We start from the raw sequence: 15,848 nt of genomic DNA, 5'->3' as shown, positions 1-15,848 counted from the left end.
TGTGCATGTTGAAATATACCGTGGCTTAAGATAAACAGTGCAGAAACGTTCATTGTGGGCTTCCTTTGAGGTTTGCGATGGCAATGGATTGGATGATATGCTGGAGAAAAGAAGCAATGTAAGCCAGACACTCAAGTACTTCACAAACATCACTTGGGGAACAACGTAGGTTGAGTTCACTACTAATCTTTGGCAATTTCCTATCAAAAGATGACAGTGCCATATAAACGGGCCATAGCAACCTTGCAAGGAATTACACAAGACAAGAGGGCACCACTTCGACATTGTAGCTCCACTACAGTCGGAGAATAACATTTTCTCGAAAAAAAAGTTGGAGAATAACAGAAAGTAACATGGTTTGGATTGAAGCCACGAAGCAAGATTCTGAAATCAGACAGGAGTTGGTCGGGCGCGGAAGAGGGGTCATGTTGCTGACCACACTGAATCCACAAATGTAAGCACAGTGAATCATGTCAATGTAAAACTGCTGCGACATGTTGACCCTGCATGCAGAGGAGGTAAAACAAAGCCAGTTTAGTCCAATGTTTTAAATATCTGGCTATAACCCGGATGCTATAACCACTCTATAATCTTTTGAGCCGCTAAATGATATTCATGTATAATTGTCCGATAAAGTTACAAATAACGGGCCATAGCCCCGCCATAGCTGCACTATAGTGTTTGAGTAGGGTACCACACAAAAAAATAGATTTTTTTATTTTTTTAGTATTTATTTTGATTATTTTTTCTGAGCGGGAGTAGATGAGCCTGGGCATTCAGTTGGATTTCCGGCTATAGATGTATTATAGTGTTTGATTAGGATACCGCTATTTGATATAGCCCGCTATTTAAAACAATGATTCAGTCACATGAAAATATTAAGTCGGTCCTTATATGTTCTAGACTAAAAAGTTCACAAAGAAAAGCTGAGGATATATGCACAAATTCAGAACTAATATTCCTTCAAAGAAAAATCAGGAAAAAATAGCATATGCTAACCATGCATCAGACCTACTTACCAGATCAACTCTGCACCTCACAAAAGGATACGCCTTGAAGATGTTGTCTACTTTTATGCACCAATCGACACTTGGGGTAACACCATCTGCTGACCTCAGAGTCACTCTTTTAAGCATTGGAGCACATGTAAAAATCACTTTCAGAAAATCAAATTCATGATCCTCCCCGTCGATACCTTCAATTTCCACGGTTTCAAGTTCAGCCAAGGAGGTAGTTTGTGTCCTCCAGTCTTTGGGCTCATCACAAAGACAATTTACTGGGCATGCGTCTTTCACCTAAACAAATGTGAATTACAGTAACATATTATGGATGTTCAACTGTTGAGACCTTAGCCCAGGAATAATGTACCTACAATTTTCGTTGTTGAACATGTACCGCATCTATATTATAGATGTGCCACTACCGAGACCTTAGCTAAAAAATGCACCTAGATTTTGTTGTTGAACATGTATCGCATATATTCCATATGTATAAACACAATGATAAATTACCTCTGATCTTAGTATGACGATCGTAAGATTCCGAATAGCTCTACCAATCCGATGCATCCCAATGAGACGCAACACAAATGCTCCAAAAGCATGCCCCGTGGTTCTGAGCCGTAGGTCCAAACCAGAGAATTTGGTAGCCATATGTTTACCAATCTCTGCAGCAAATGTGTGCTCTGCGTTTAGAAACCTAAATGAACCCTGCAAAACCAGTTCACCTAAGTTCAGTTTACCCGGCAGCAATTCCGATGAATTGAGCAAGCAAGACAGGAGACATATATATATACTATACTTGGCCGGGGAGTGCTTCGGTACAACCCCCCTAAAACGTATAGTGGATAGTATGGTAATTTCACATTAGGTATAGGAATACCCACCCAATGCCGTACGTCCGCGCGCGACGTCATACGCCCGCCCGCGTATGCCGCGCCCGTCGTTGTACGTACGCCCGCCCGCGTACCCGCACCCGTCGCCGTACGTCGCTGTCGTACGCCCGCACGTCTCCACATTGGCGTCGACAGTTGTTGGAGGAAAAAAAAGACACGGTAGCCGCCGACGCCCGCCGTCGAAACCCTGAACCCTAACGCATCCACGCTGTCTCCACGTCGGCCCCCGTCTGCACGAAGTCGCCATCGCCCGGGTCGCCGCCCAAACAGGCCGCCACGCGTGCCCCAGCGCCGTTACCGCTACCGCCGCGCCTGCCCCGGCGCCGTTGGCGCTGCCGCCGCGTCCCAGATGGCCGCCCACCCGCGATCTACGTCGCCGCCTCCCTCCGCGCACTACGCCTGCTACGACCAGCCATCGTCCTCACGCCGTCGACACCTGCCTCCGCCGGCCAGCAACGTCACGCCGTCATCACGTTCGTCATCGAAGGAAATGGATCCGGCTGAAATCCTCGCCGCCGTGCAAGAGGTTGGTTTGAGACATCGTTGTGCTTGATGAGATAATTGTTTTAGGGATGATGTTACACGGCGTTTGATTGATCGTACAATTTTTTTAACTATCTATAGTTAGAGGAGGAGGGCGATTATGATGGCGATGATTACGGCGAGGACAACGAAACCTCGTCACTGAATATGGATGAACCTGGTGAGGAGAACTACATGAGTTTGGATGAATCTTATAGTGGCAATGTAAGTGTGATCAATGTTGATAAAAACAATAAATATGATAGACCGCACGGACAATTTCATATTTTTTTGCATCATGCAGCGACATGGCGATGATGATGATATGGATATAGATGATTCATTTGCTGAAAGTGCACTCCAGGTATGTTATTAATAAAATCAGAAAAGAAATGACATAATAACTGTCGGTGTCAAAACCGGCGGATCTCGGGTAGGGGGTCCCGAACTGTGCGTCTAGGCCGGATGGTAACAGGAGGCAAGGGACACGAAGTTTTACCCAGGTTCGGGCCCTCTCGATGGAGGTAAAACCCTACGTCCTGCTTGATTAATATTGATGATATGGGTAGTACAAGAGTAGATCTACCACGAGATCAGAGAGGCTAAAACCCTAGAAGCTAGCCTATGGTATGATTGTTGATGTGTATGTCGTCCTACGGACTAAAACCCTCCGGTTTATATAGACACCAGATAGGGTTAGGGTTACATAGAGTCGGTTACAATGGTAGGAGATCCGAATATCCGTATCACCAAGCTTGCCTTCCGCGCCAAGGAAAGTCCCTTCCGGACACGGGACGAAGTCTTCAATCTTGTATCTTCATAGTCCAGGAGTCCGGCTGAAAGTATAGTCCGGCCATCCGGACACCCCCTAATCCAGGACACCCTCAGTAGCCCCTGAACCAGGCTTCAATGACGATGAGTCCGGCGCGCAAATTGTCTTCGGCATTGCAAGATGGGTTCCTCCTCCAATTACTTCATAGAAGATTTTGAACACAAAGGTAGTGTCTGGCTCTGCAAAATAAGTTTCCACATATTGCCATAGAGAGAATAATATTTACACAAATCTAATCTACTGACGTATCCCGTAGCATGACATCACACCACAACCAAGCTTTTATTCGAACCATTTTACTGTCCCATCTCAGCGCGCTATGCGAGGCGGTTTCCTTGGCACGTCTTGTTAAAGCAGAGATCGTGTCCCGTTATTCCGGGATTCTCATCAATACGGGCGTGGGTAACCCAACCGCGCCTTTGATTACAGCACTTGGGAGATAAGCGAGTTTTACCAGGCTGGTGGGGACATGTAGTTGCGTCCACCCATATAAGGGGATAAGGATCCACCTTTTCACCTACGCCTTCTTCCTCCTTCGCCTATCCATTCTTGCGCACTCGAGCTCCAGCGCCCAAGTCCGCACTCCTCACCTCAACCTTCTCCAGCCATGTCCGGAGCGGGAGGCAAGTGGATGGTCTCCTCCGTCATGGAGGGACATATCAAAAAGCTGAGGAAGGCCGGATACCTGTCTAACGACATCGCGTACCGGCTCCCCGATAAGGGGCAGCTCATCCCCACTCCCAGGACCCATGAGAGGGTGGTATTCCTCCCCCATTTCCTCCGCGGACTGGGCTTCCCTCTGCATCCATTTGTCCGGGGGCTCATGTTCTATTACGGCCTGGATTTCCATGATCTGGCCCCAAACTTTGTCCTCAACATCTCGGCGTTTATCGTCGTGTGCGAGGCTTTCCTCCGCATCCGCCCCCATTTCGGCCTATGGCTCAAGACCTTCAACGTCAAGCCGAAGGTGGTGAGCGGCAACCAAGCGGAATGCGGAGGAGCCATGGTGGGCAAGATGGCCAACGTCCTATGGCCCAGGGCTCCTTTGTGGAGACCCTGAAGGGGTGGCAATCGGGGTGGTTTTACATCACCGAGCCACGCGACGCCGAATGGGTCGCACCCCCTGAGTTCCGGTCCGGACCTCCAACGCGGCTCAGGTCTTGGAAAGAGACGGGCCTGTCGTGGGGTAAAAAAGGAGAGCTGACCGGACTCCAAACATGCATCAAAACCCTGGTGGACAGGAAGCTCAAACTTGTCAACGTAGTCCAGGTTATGCTCATCCGCTTGATCCTCCCGTGTCAACAACGGGCTTTCAACCTGTGGGAGTTCGACCCGGCGCGGCACCAAACTCCGAGCAGGCTCTTCGACACGACATACGAAGATGCCTGGAAGGTGCTTTTCAAAGGCGCCGTGGCTCCCGCATCCGCTACTGAGGATCGCGGATTTAGTGCACAGCGTCACGCTCTTGCGGTAAGCTGTATTTTTCCCTTTACAGGGTATCAGTGTTTCATAGTTTGACTCCATGCGGGATCTAAGCTCCCTTTCCTTTGACAGGATTGGCAGGTGACGTCCGGACAGATCAACTGTCCGGCTCCTTTGCCCGAAGGCCCAGCGGACGCCCAATTGGCGAAGCTGCTGGTTCCGGCACCCTATGTGGTGCCGGAGAAGAAGGCCAAGAAGAAGGCCATGGGGACTCGAAAGAGTGCCCGATGCCCGGAGGTGTCGGATTCATCATCCGACGAATCCAAGACGCACTCCTCCCATGAAGATGAGGAGGAGGAAGAAGATACCCCTCCCCCTCCAGCGGGGGAAGGGAAGAAAAGGAAGGCCGCCCCCACTGGGGAGGCCGAAGGGTCCAAGAAGGGAAAAACCCATCCTCCGGACTACTCCACCAACGCCGACGACGGTGAAGAGGAGTGGCCGCCCAGGGACAAGCCCCTGGCAAAATCGTAAGTATCCGGATACCGGAATGATTTCATAGTATTCGTTTACTGTACAACTTTCCCTTATGTTGAATGTGCTTATGCAGCCCCCCCAAAGATCGGCTCGACGCCTCGTCGAGCGGCTCATTGGACTCGTCGGACGTGAACTCGCTGCCGATGGCTTCCTCCCCCCGCCCTACGGACGACACCGAAGTGTTGTCCCAACAGGTTCCAATCCGGGAGGAGGTGGTCCTGGAGGTGCCGCAAGGCGACCTCCCGGACTCCAGGAGTAAAGGGGGCGAAACCCCCAGGGTTCCAAGTCCGGCCCTAGGCCAGACACCGCTCCGGAACCTTCAAAGGTTCCAGAGTCCGGCGAGGGACCTCCTTCCAAGAGGAGCAAGCCCACCTTGCCGGCGACCTCCGTCCAACCGGAGGCGCCGGACAATCTGCTGGAGGCGCTCCAAGGCGCCTCCATCGACAAGGGGCACCGTACCATTATGAGTGTGGTGGTCCAGAAGGTTCAGTCCGCCAAGAGCGGACTGACTGAAGCTTGTACAAGCCTTTTAACAGGCTTTGAGGTAAGTAAAGAATGTGTAAATAACATTACCGCATAGACAGTAGCCCCTGATGCTTTGTTTGGCGTTCAGAAAGAAAAGCCGAATAGAGGATCAAATAAAAATCGCAGGAGTCTAAAAAGAGTCAATATGCGTGTGCAGGCTTCCCTGCTGGCGTCTGCCGCACTGACTGCGGAGGTGGACGTGCTAAAGCAGGACCTCGAGCGGTCCGAGCAAGTGCTTGGACGTGCCAAAAAGTAGCTCGAGGACAATGAAGGTAAGAAATACCTTGTTTAAATTAAACATATATGTATAAAAAGGTGCAATTGCAAAAATGACAGGATTATCATGGCTATTGTAGGGGCCACGTTTGAGGTGGCGACCCTGAAGCAAGCTCTGCTTGAGGCTGAGAAGAGGTCGACCGCGGAGCGTGTTGAGCGAGAAAAGTATGAGGCCGAGGTTGGCAAGGTGCCGCAAGAGCTCCGGGCTCTCATGGAAAAATATGAGAGTTTGGAGCGTGACTCAAGGACGCAAGCGTCTGAGCTCGCGTCGGCTACTAAAAGTGCCAAGTCCGCCAAGGCCGAATCCCAGAAGACCCTCCAGGAGTTGGATGAGGTGAAGAAGATAGCGGCGGGTAAGGCATTCTTTATGCAAAGTAAACACATAAGCGTGAGTTACTTGTTACTTACCCGAATCCGGAGTTCTTCAGGAGCGTTCGCAGATCTTCCCCGGAGTATATCTGATGCCGCCGCATTCTATCGAGCCGAGGAGGGTAGCTCGATGGAGAAGGTGTTCTGGTCTCAGTACGCTGAGGCCGGACACCCCGTGCCCCTGAGCGACTAGTTGAAGCAACTGGTCGAGCTCCACAAGGCGGCCGAACAGGCCATGAAGGGCCTCATAGTTCGGCTATGGCCTGGAGAGGCTCAGCCTGGGAGCTATTTCGGGCTGGTGCGGCGGCTGGTGGAGGCCTGTCCAAGGCTCGAAATCATCAAGCGCTCCGTGTGCATTGAAGGTGCCCGTAGGGCCCTTGCCCGTGCGAAGGTGCACTGGGGCAAGCTGGATGCTGAGAAGCTGGTGAAGGACGGGCCACCGCCGGAGAAATAACATCGCAAGCCCGCAAATTATTATAAGGATGTTCTGAAGGGTGCCCGCCTTGTGGCAGAGGAATGCTCTATGGATGTAATCTTTGAGTAAAACTCGCTCGTTTTGTCCCGTGCGCTGAAAACTTGTTCATATGCGCTTAAGCAATGCTGTTTGAATTTAAAATATTACCTTCTGTGCGGCTGTTTATCAATTCTAAGAGATGGCAAGTCGTCGGCTTCTGCCCCCGTGCCGCTAGTGCTGGGGTGTTCGGGGATAAACCTGAGGGCTCTTTTTCCCCATGTTTGGGTCCTTCGAGGGAGGTGCTCAGCCCAACGAACAAGGCAATCAGACTATAATGCGTGAACACTCTCACTTAGCCATAGAATTCTATAATTTTAAATTTCGGCGAAGCCCCTGGTATTCGGAAGACCGAGTCCGGGGCGCTATCCACGCCTTGGCCGGACAGAGCCGGCTCCTCGCCCTAAGCGGCATAAGTCTTTAAGGACTCGAAAATACCTCTCGAACAGCGACCAGCTCTCGCCTCATCATGACGGTCAGTTTTAACTTTCTCCACTGAGGTGCTCGACCCAGCTCAACTGGGGCACAATCGCAGTGGTTCTTATAGTGCTACCTTAGCCGATATAGCGGAACGTAAGGCACCAAAACATAGGAGCCGGGCAAACCCAACTATTGACCCAAGACATGATTCGGAGCCGATGCATATAATGCTATAAGTTCGGGGTGCCGCACTTGTTAAAGTGTTCGGACTTCTCACATCATGTTGAGGGGTACTGAAGCCCCTGGCGTATTTTGGCCGTACCAATGTGTACGGATGCAACATGTCGTTAAGGAACATATATAAATATATATAAAAAGGTAATGCAAAAGACAAAAGCTATGCATTGTTTATTAAAAAGAGCTGCGATCAAAGCAGAACGATACAACTAATGCGATAAGCAAAAGGTTGGACTATGTAACATGTCCGCTCCAGGGGCAAGCTGCGGAATAATATGTGAAATAGGTATACTGCTCGTGATAGAGACCACCTGGGAATTCCGTAATGCGGCGTGGCTTGTCTGCTTCCCTGATTCTTGCATCGTTTGTGCGGCAATTGAACTGCCGAACAGGCCGTCCGAAGAATGGAGTCCTTAAAGTAAGAGAAAATTAAAAAAACCAGCAGCCCCTGGTGCGGTTTAAGCCGTGTTTCGGGCGTGCCGTGATGGTGCCCCTCCCCCTGTGCCCATGGTATCTCTAGAGCGTAGTTATGTACGCGAAGTGCTGGCATCGCCTTTTTGCGAGGGTTGGGGTTGGGGCCGCATTGCTACGCCTGCTCGGATCGTGCCAGGCGGTCTTGTTGTAGGTTACTCCAGGCGCGCTTGGCGGTGTTCGGTCGTTTACTGGCCGGACTAGAGAACTGCCTGGAGAGGCTGCTTTGTACTTCCGCTGCAAGGGCCGTCGTGTGCTCCTCCATTCGGAGGGAGCGTTTGGTGTTTCCGTTGACCGTAATTACCCCTCGAGGGCCAGGCATCTTGAGCTTAAGGTATGCATAATGCGGTACCACATTGAACTTGGTGAATGCGGTTCGCCCGAGCAGTGCGTGATAGCCACTGCGAAACGGGACTATGTCGAAGATTAACTCCTCGCTTTGGAAATTATCCGGAGATCCGAAGACCACTTCAAGTGTGACTGAGCCTGTACAGTTGGCCTCTACACCTGGTATTACGCCTTTAAAGGTCGTTTTGGCGGGCTTAATCCTCGAGGGATCTATGCTCATTTTCCGCACTGTATCCTGGTAAAGCAGGTTCAGGCTGCCGCCGCCGTCCATAAGGACTCTAGTGAGATGAAATCCGTCAATAATTGGGTCTAGAACCAATGCGGCGAAGCCGCCGTGACGGATGCTAGTGGGGTGGTCCCTTCGATCAAAGGTGATCAGGCAGGAGGACCATGGGTTGAACTTTGGGGCGACTAGCTCTATCGCGTATACGTCCCTTAACGCGCGCTTCCGCTCTCTCTTGGGGATGTGGGTTGCATATATCATGTTCACCGTCCGCACTTGTGGGGGAAAACCCTTATGTCCACTGTTGTTCGGCGGCTGGGGTTCCTCGTCGTCATCGCTATGCGGCCCCTTGTCTTCATTTTCGGCATTTAACTTGCCTGCCTACTTGAACACCCAACAATCCCTGTTGGTGTGATTGGCCGGCTTTTCGGGGGTGCCATGTATCTGGCATAAGCGGCCGAGTATTCGGCCCAAACTGGACGGGCCCCTAGGATTCCTTTTGAATGGCTTCTTCCGCTGACCGGATTTAGAGCCTCTGAATCCGGCATTAACTGCCGTATCTTCAGCATTGTCGCCATTAATGCGGCGCTTCTGCTTGTTGCGACGCGACCAGCCACTAATGTCCCTAGTGTCTGAACTACCAGGGTTCTTGGTTATATTGTTGCTACGAGCAAGCCAACTGTCTTCTCCCGCGCAGAAGCGGGTCATGAGTGTCGTGAGTGTTGCCATAGATTTCGGCTTTTCCTGTCCAAGGTGCCGGGCTAGCCACTCGTCACGGATATTGTGCTTGAAGGCTGCTAGGGCCTCAGCATCCTGATAGTCGACTATTTGATTTTTCTTTGTTAGGAACCGTGTCCAGAATTGCCTGGCCGATTCATCTGCTGTTGAATTACGTGACTTAGGTCATCGGCGTCTGGGGGTCGCACATAAGTGCCCTGGAAATTGTCGAGGAATGCGGCTTCCAGGTCCTCCCAACAACTGATTGATCCTGTTGGCAAGCTGTTAAGCCAATGCCGAGCTGGTCCTTTAAGCTTGAGTGGGAGGTATTTGATGGCGTGGAAATCATCGCCGCGGGCCATGTGGATATGAAGGAGATAATCCTCAATCCATACCGCATGATCTGTTGTGCCATCATATGTTTCGATGTTTACAGGTTTGAAACCCTCGGGGATTTGATGATCCATTATTTCGTCTATGAAGCAGAGTGGGTGTGCGGCGCCTCTGTACTGGGCTATATCATGACGTAGCTCCAGTGAGCCTTGTCTACTGTATTCGGCCCTGCCGAATTTGTGGCCGGCGTGACGGATGCCGTCTCGGGCCATGGGGCGCCCACGCGATCCGTAGATCGGTCTTGTTTGTTTAGCCTTGTCCTCCAGCATATCTCGTAAGTCCGGCGCATATTTCCGTGACTTGGTACGGGGTGCGGCTTGAGTGGAGGGCCGAGAGGCCTCTCTGTCACGACCACGAGGTGGCCGGTCGGCCGCATCAAGTGCTTCCTCCTCTAATTGGGGTAGCAACTTGCGCTTTGGGTAGCTCTTGGAGGGGCGTTCCAGTTTATGCTCTTCGACCGCGAGGAGTTCAGTCCATCTGTCGACTAGCAAATCTTGATCAGCTCTAAGCTGTTGCTGTTTTTTCTTGAGGCTTCTTGCCGTGGCCATAAGCCTGCGTTGGAAACGCTTTTGCGACGGGATCCTCTGGCACGACGAATTTATCGTTGTCGAGGCTTGCCTCGTCTTCGGAGGGAGGCATATAATTATCGTCCTCGACCTCTCTGTCTGCCGCTCTCTCATGAGGGATGGTTTCTCCATCCTCCGGTGCTAAATCTTGCTGGAGGGGGTTTTCTTCGGCGCTTTCCAGAGTATTATTATCTCCCGTGCTGGAATCACCGTGTTTGTTTTGACGGGATTTTGAGCGGCGCCGCTGACGTCGGTGCTTAGGCTGTTTCTTGGAGGGGTCATCCTCCGCTGTTCCATCGCCATCTCCCTCTTTTGGGGTGTCCACCATGTATATGTCATACGACGAGGTGGCTTTCCAGGGCCTAATAGGCGCTGGTTCTTCATCATCTCCTTCATCGGCGTCCATATCGTCGATGTCTTCGGAGTCGAAGTCGAGCATGTCGGTTAAATCATCGACAGTGGCTACAAAGTGGGTGGTGGGTGGGCTTTGAATTTCTTCATCGTCCGAATCCCAACCCTGCTGGCCGCAGTCTGGCCAGGACTCTCCTGATAAAGAGAGAGACTTCAGTGACTTCAGAATATCGCCAAAAGGCGAGTGCCGAAAGATGTCCGCGACAGTGAACTCCATGATCGGCGCCCAATCGGATTCGATTGGCAGGGGCGCGGAGTGTTCGGAGTCCGAAGAGGAGTCCGGCTCCTTGGAGTCATGAGTCTCGCAGAGTACGGGGCTGATGTTCGGCTTAATCGCCGTTGGCGTCGCAGCCCCCGAGGTGGCGTCCAACCGCCCATCCTCGATCGACGCAGTTGGCTCCGAATCAAGGATCGGAGCCGATGCGGGTGCGGCCTCCAGGGCACTGTTCGGCGGCAGAGCTAGATCATGCTCGTCGGGACAGTGCAGCGCGCTCGGCAGTGGCTCGAATCCGTCGAAGATCAAGTCCCCGCGGATGTCAGCCGTGTAGTTTAAACTTCCAAATCTGACCTGACGGCCAGGGGCGTAGCTTTCGATCTTCTCCAGATGGCCAAGTGAATTGGCCCACAGTGCGAAGCCGCTGAAGACGAAGATCTGTCTGGGGAGGAAGATCTCACCCTGGACTACATCGCTGTTGAAGATCGTCGGAGCCATCGAGCCCGTCGGCGACGACACAAAGGAACTCTCAATGAAAGCACCAATGTCGGTGTCAAAACCGGCGGATCTCGGGTAGGGGGTCCCGAACTGTGCGTCTAGGCCGGATGGTAACAGGAGGCAAGGGACACGAAGTTTTACCCAGGTTCGGGCCCTCTCGATGGAGGTAAAACCCTACGTCCTGCTTGATTAATATTGATGATATGGATAGTACAAGAGTAGATCTACCACGAGATCAGAGAGGCTAAAACCCTAGAAGCTAGCCTATGGTATGATTGTTGATGTGTATGTCGTCCTACGGACTAAAACCCTCCGGTTTATATAGACACTGGATATGGTTAGGGTTACATAGAGTCGGTTACAATGGTAGGAGATCCGAATGTCCGTATCACCAAGCTTGCCTTCCACGCCAAGGAAAGTCCCTTCCGGACACGGGACGAAGTCTTCAATCTTGTATCTTCATAGTCCAGGAGTCCGGCTGAAAGTATAGTCCGGCCATCCGGACACCCCCTAATCCAGGACTCCCTCAATAACCATATGAGTGCTTACATGTTTTTTTTGCAATGCGCACAGATGGACGAGGACGAGGACTTTGTGAGGAATATTGTGGACGATGAAAGTGACAAATCAAACGTTGATGCATCTCATGATGACAGCTCCAGCAAAGTAAGTTTTGAAACTTACATGACTACATTACATATTAAAATAATAACTGACTGACATAAATGGTTTAATGCATTAATTTACAGGGAGATGTAGATGGTACAAGCGGGAATGATGAGCATGTTGGTGATGATCTGTTTAATTTTGACATCGGGTTTGATGAATATCAGCAAGAATCATTGGACATGCATTGGAAGGTAATGAGGAAGACGTTCAAGTCACTAGGAGAGGCTTACATTTTCTATAACCAGTATGCTTACGAGCGTGGTTTTAGCGTAAGAAAGGACTCACTGAAATATTCGAAAGGTCCTGAGGAAACTAAGCGCTTGAGAAAGTATCTGTGTGCGAGAGCTGGGAAACGACAGGCAAAACTTTGTACAATGGAAGGCAGGACGCGCAGGCTGAGAGGGGAGGCTCGTTGCTTCTGCGATGCGCATATAACTTTGAAACTTGATAAAGAGTGTGACGTTTGGTATGTCAACAGTTTCAATGATGATCACAGTCACGTTCTAGCAGACCGGATGAAGTCACGTTTCTTCGGTCTCATAGTCAGATAAAAGAATATCAGAAAGCTGAGATCTTAACCATGGTAGGTGCTGGAATCAGGAAACATATGATTTATGATAAACTTGTCAGTAGGTATGGGTCATATGCAAAGGCTGGTTTTGGGAGGAAGAAGTTTTATAACATGTGTTATAGAGAAAAAATGAAGTTGCTTGCACAAGGTGATGCAGACACTGCCATTGGGATCATGATGACCAGAAAAGAGAGAGATCCAGATTTCTTCTTTGAGCACACCATCGATGATGAAGGAAGGCTGAAAAACATATTCTGGTGTGATTCTCAATCACGTCGAGACTATGTTGACTACGGTGATGTGACAGTCTTCGATAGCACATACATGATGAATAGGTATGGCATGCCATTTATACTTTTTGTCGGTCTGAACAACCACCGTTGCCCCATGGTATTCGGTTGTGCTCTTGTGTCTGATGAGACGGAAGATAAATATGTCTGGCTGCTTGAGACGTTTTTGAGGGCTCACTGTCAAAAGAGGCCCAGGTCAGTAATTACTGATGGAGATGCAGCTATGATTAAGGCCATAAGAAAGGTACTTTCGGAGGTTTGGCATCATCTTTGCTCGTGGCATATTGAGAAGAACATGCAGAAACACCTTCATCATAAGTCTCTAAAGGAGTTCAGGTCTCTACTTTATTATGCCACTTCAAAAAAGGTATTTGAGGAGAGATGGGCAGCGTTTACCGCCAAATGGCAGTCGGAGAAAACAAAGACATGGTTACGTAGGATGTACAAGAAGAAAAGGCTTTGGGCTGCATCATATCTGTCAGGTGGGTTTTTCTTAGGTATGCGAAGTAACCAGCGAAGTGAGAGTCTGAATTCATGCCTTCACTTGCATCTAGACTCCAGTATGACTATTGTTGATATGATTGTGCACTATCAGAACTGCATAGTTCGTCTCCGTGAGAACGAGGCGCATGACGATTACACAAACTCACAGACAGTTCCAGTACCAGTATTGGACGAGTGTAAAGATATTGAGAAATCGGCTGCCCGTGAGTTCACTATGGCAAACTTTTATATCTTGCAGGAAGATATGAAGAAGGCACGGGAGCTTGAGGTCCTTGAGAGACTGAGAGGAGCAGACACTCACAGATTCATACTGACATGGAAGGAAAATAGGGATATCAGATTCACTGTGGAGTACACCCCAGGTAACTCCGAAGAAATTGTGAAGTGCAGTTGCAGAAGCATGTATTGCAAAGGATTTCCTTGCAAACATATTCTTCACGTTCTGATTCAGCTACGCTTACGTGAGATACCTAAGTGTTTAGTACTGCGGAGGTTGAGCAAAGTTGCAAGGGGTGGACTTCCCGTGAAGCGCACTAGCGATCTATTTGCGTGAGGATGGGCAGGTGCAGGGGACAGAGCTAGGTACAACGAGTTGACTACCTTATCTGCTGAAGCAACTCATAAATCATGCCATAAACCATTTTTATTCGACAAGATGAAGGCGGCTCTGAGGGACATAATAGACAATGATTACACTAAGGAGGATGAGCCTGGTGTGGAGGTACAGTTTGTGAACGATGATGCATTTGAGCATAATCAAGATCATGGTCTTGTTCGTGATCCCGCAAAAGTTAACACCAAAGGTGCACCAAAACAAAATGTTAAAGGCCGCGGTAAGGATGGTCCTGATGTCACTAAAAATGGGCAACCTAAAGCTTTTGATGAGAAAAGCAAACGTCAATGTGGACAGTGCGGTCTTACGGGTCATTATAAGTCCACGTTCCCTCAAAATCCTAAGTATGATTTTCTTATGTTATTGTAAATCTTATTGTTCAAACCAAATTTATTTGTTTATTGTGAATTAACACATATCTTACTGTTATGTAGGAACTTTGCTTGAATTGTGGAGTATGGAAGATTGGTTCACCCTTTGATTGAAGACAGGTTTATTATGGATTGCTATGGAAGATTGCTCCACCCTTTCATTGGACACAGTTTTTTAATGTTCTATATATGTGATCTTTAATAATTGTTAAAATATGTTATATGAACTTATTTTACTTTGTTGATGTCAGACTATTTGCTATGATACCGACATAAGTATTTGTTTTGATGATAGACTATGTAATGCAAGAAGGAGTTTTACTTTGTTTATTTTGATGTGCTCATTCTGCACAATAGTGCCGCCGCTGTTTACTGTTAATTTTCTGCACTGTACGGTCGCCGTCGTTTATTTTGACGTGCCCATTTTTGCACAGTAGTGCCGTCGCTGTTTACTGTTAATTTTCTGCACAGTACGGTTGCCGTCGCTTAGAACCCCGTCGTTATTATCATTTTTTTTAAAAACCCAACAAGTGCGCCGGCGGCACTGTCCCACAGGGCAGCGTCGGACGACGGCAGCAGTACGAGGTAATCAGAGGAGTTCGACAGCCTATGTGCCACCGGGTATATAAGTCGGCCGTCGCGCGCTTCGTCAGGCGAGGTGGGACTAAACATTTCTCGTCGCCTCGCGTGGAACTTGGGCCGTCGTCGTGCCGTGTGCTACTTGGGCCGTCTTCGCGTCGTGTGCTACTTGGGCCGTCTTCGCGCCGCGGGTGAAACAATGTTATTGGGCCGGCCCACGCGGTCATGCGCGTCGCTGCAGGCACGGCGGCTGCGATAGCAAAGTTTTAGTCCCACCTCGCCCGACAGAGCGCGCGACGACCGGCTTATATACCCGGCGGCACACTTGCACTCGAACGCCTTTGATTAAACCGCTATGCTACCCATCGTTCGACGCTGCCCTGTTGGACAGTGCCGTCGGTCCTGTCTAACGTCAGACTGGCCGACGCACTTGTCGGCAATTTTTTTACAAAGGAAAAGTAAGAACGTCGGTGTTATAAGCGACGGCGACAGTGCTTTAAAGTGCATAATAAATACATGTGCATTTTTTTAACATTCAGCAGTACAGGAAAACATGGACTGTTATATCCAAACAATTTGACGACGGCAGAACTATGAATATGAAGATTTCAAATTTAAAGACAACGACATGAAGACAACATAATAATCCAAATGTCATTCTCGACTTAAATATTCAAAATAGTAGTGTCTTCTTCGTCACAAGATATCAAAGTCGAAATAAATGTAAACATTATTTGAGCCTATGAAATTTTCTAGTACAAAATTTTTGCCACATTTATTTCTTTTTTGCAAGCCGGGTAACTTTGTCCTTCACATCGTTGAGCGTATTTCTCTCCAAAAAAATAAGCTGCACAATCATTAAGTCCCT

General features: G+C 49.4%; 1 pseudogene; it reads left to right on the top strand.

Moving 5' to 3' along the window:
• The first annotated feature begins 2,243 nt into the window (after positions 1–2,243).
• LOC119283620 lies at positions 2,244–15,512 on the top strand (annotated as a pseudogene).
• Positions 15,513–15,848: the final 336 nt, after the last annotated feature.

The sequence above is a fragment of the Triticum dicoccoides genome, chromosome 4A (genome assembly GCF_002162155.2).
Source record: "Triticum dicoccoides isolate Atlit2015 ecotype Zavitan chromosome 4A, WEW_v2.0, whole genome shotgun sequence".
NCBI lineage: Eukaryota > Viridiplantae > Streptophyta > Magnoliopsida > Poales > Poaceae > Triticum > Triticum dicoccoides.
The sequence above is the reverse complement of the archived record's forward strand: the minus strand, read 5'-3'. Positions and strand labels throughout refer to the sequence as shown.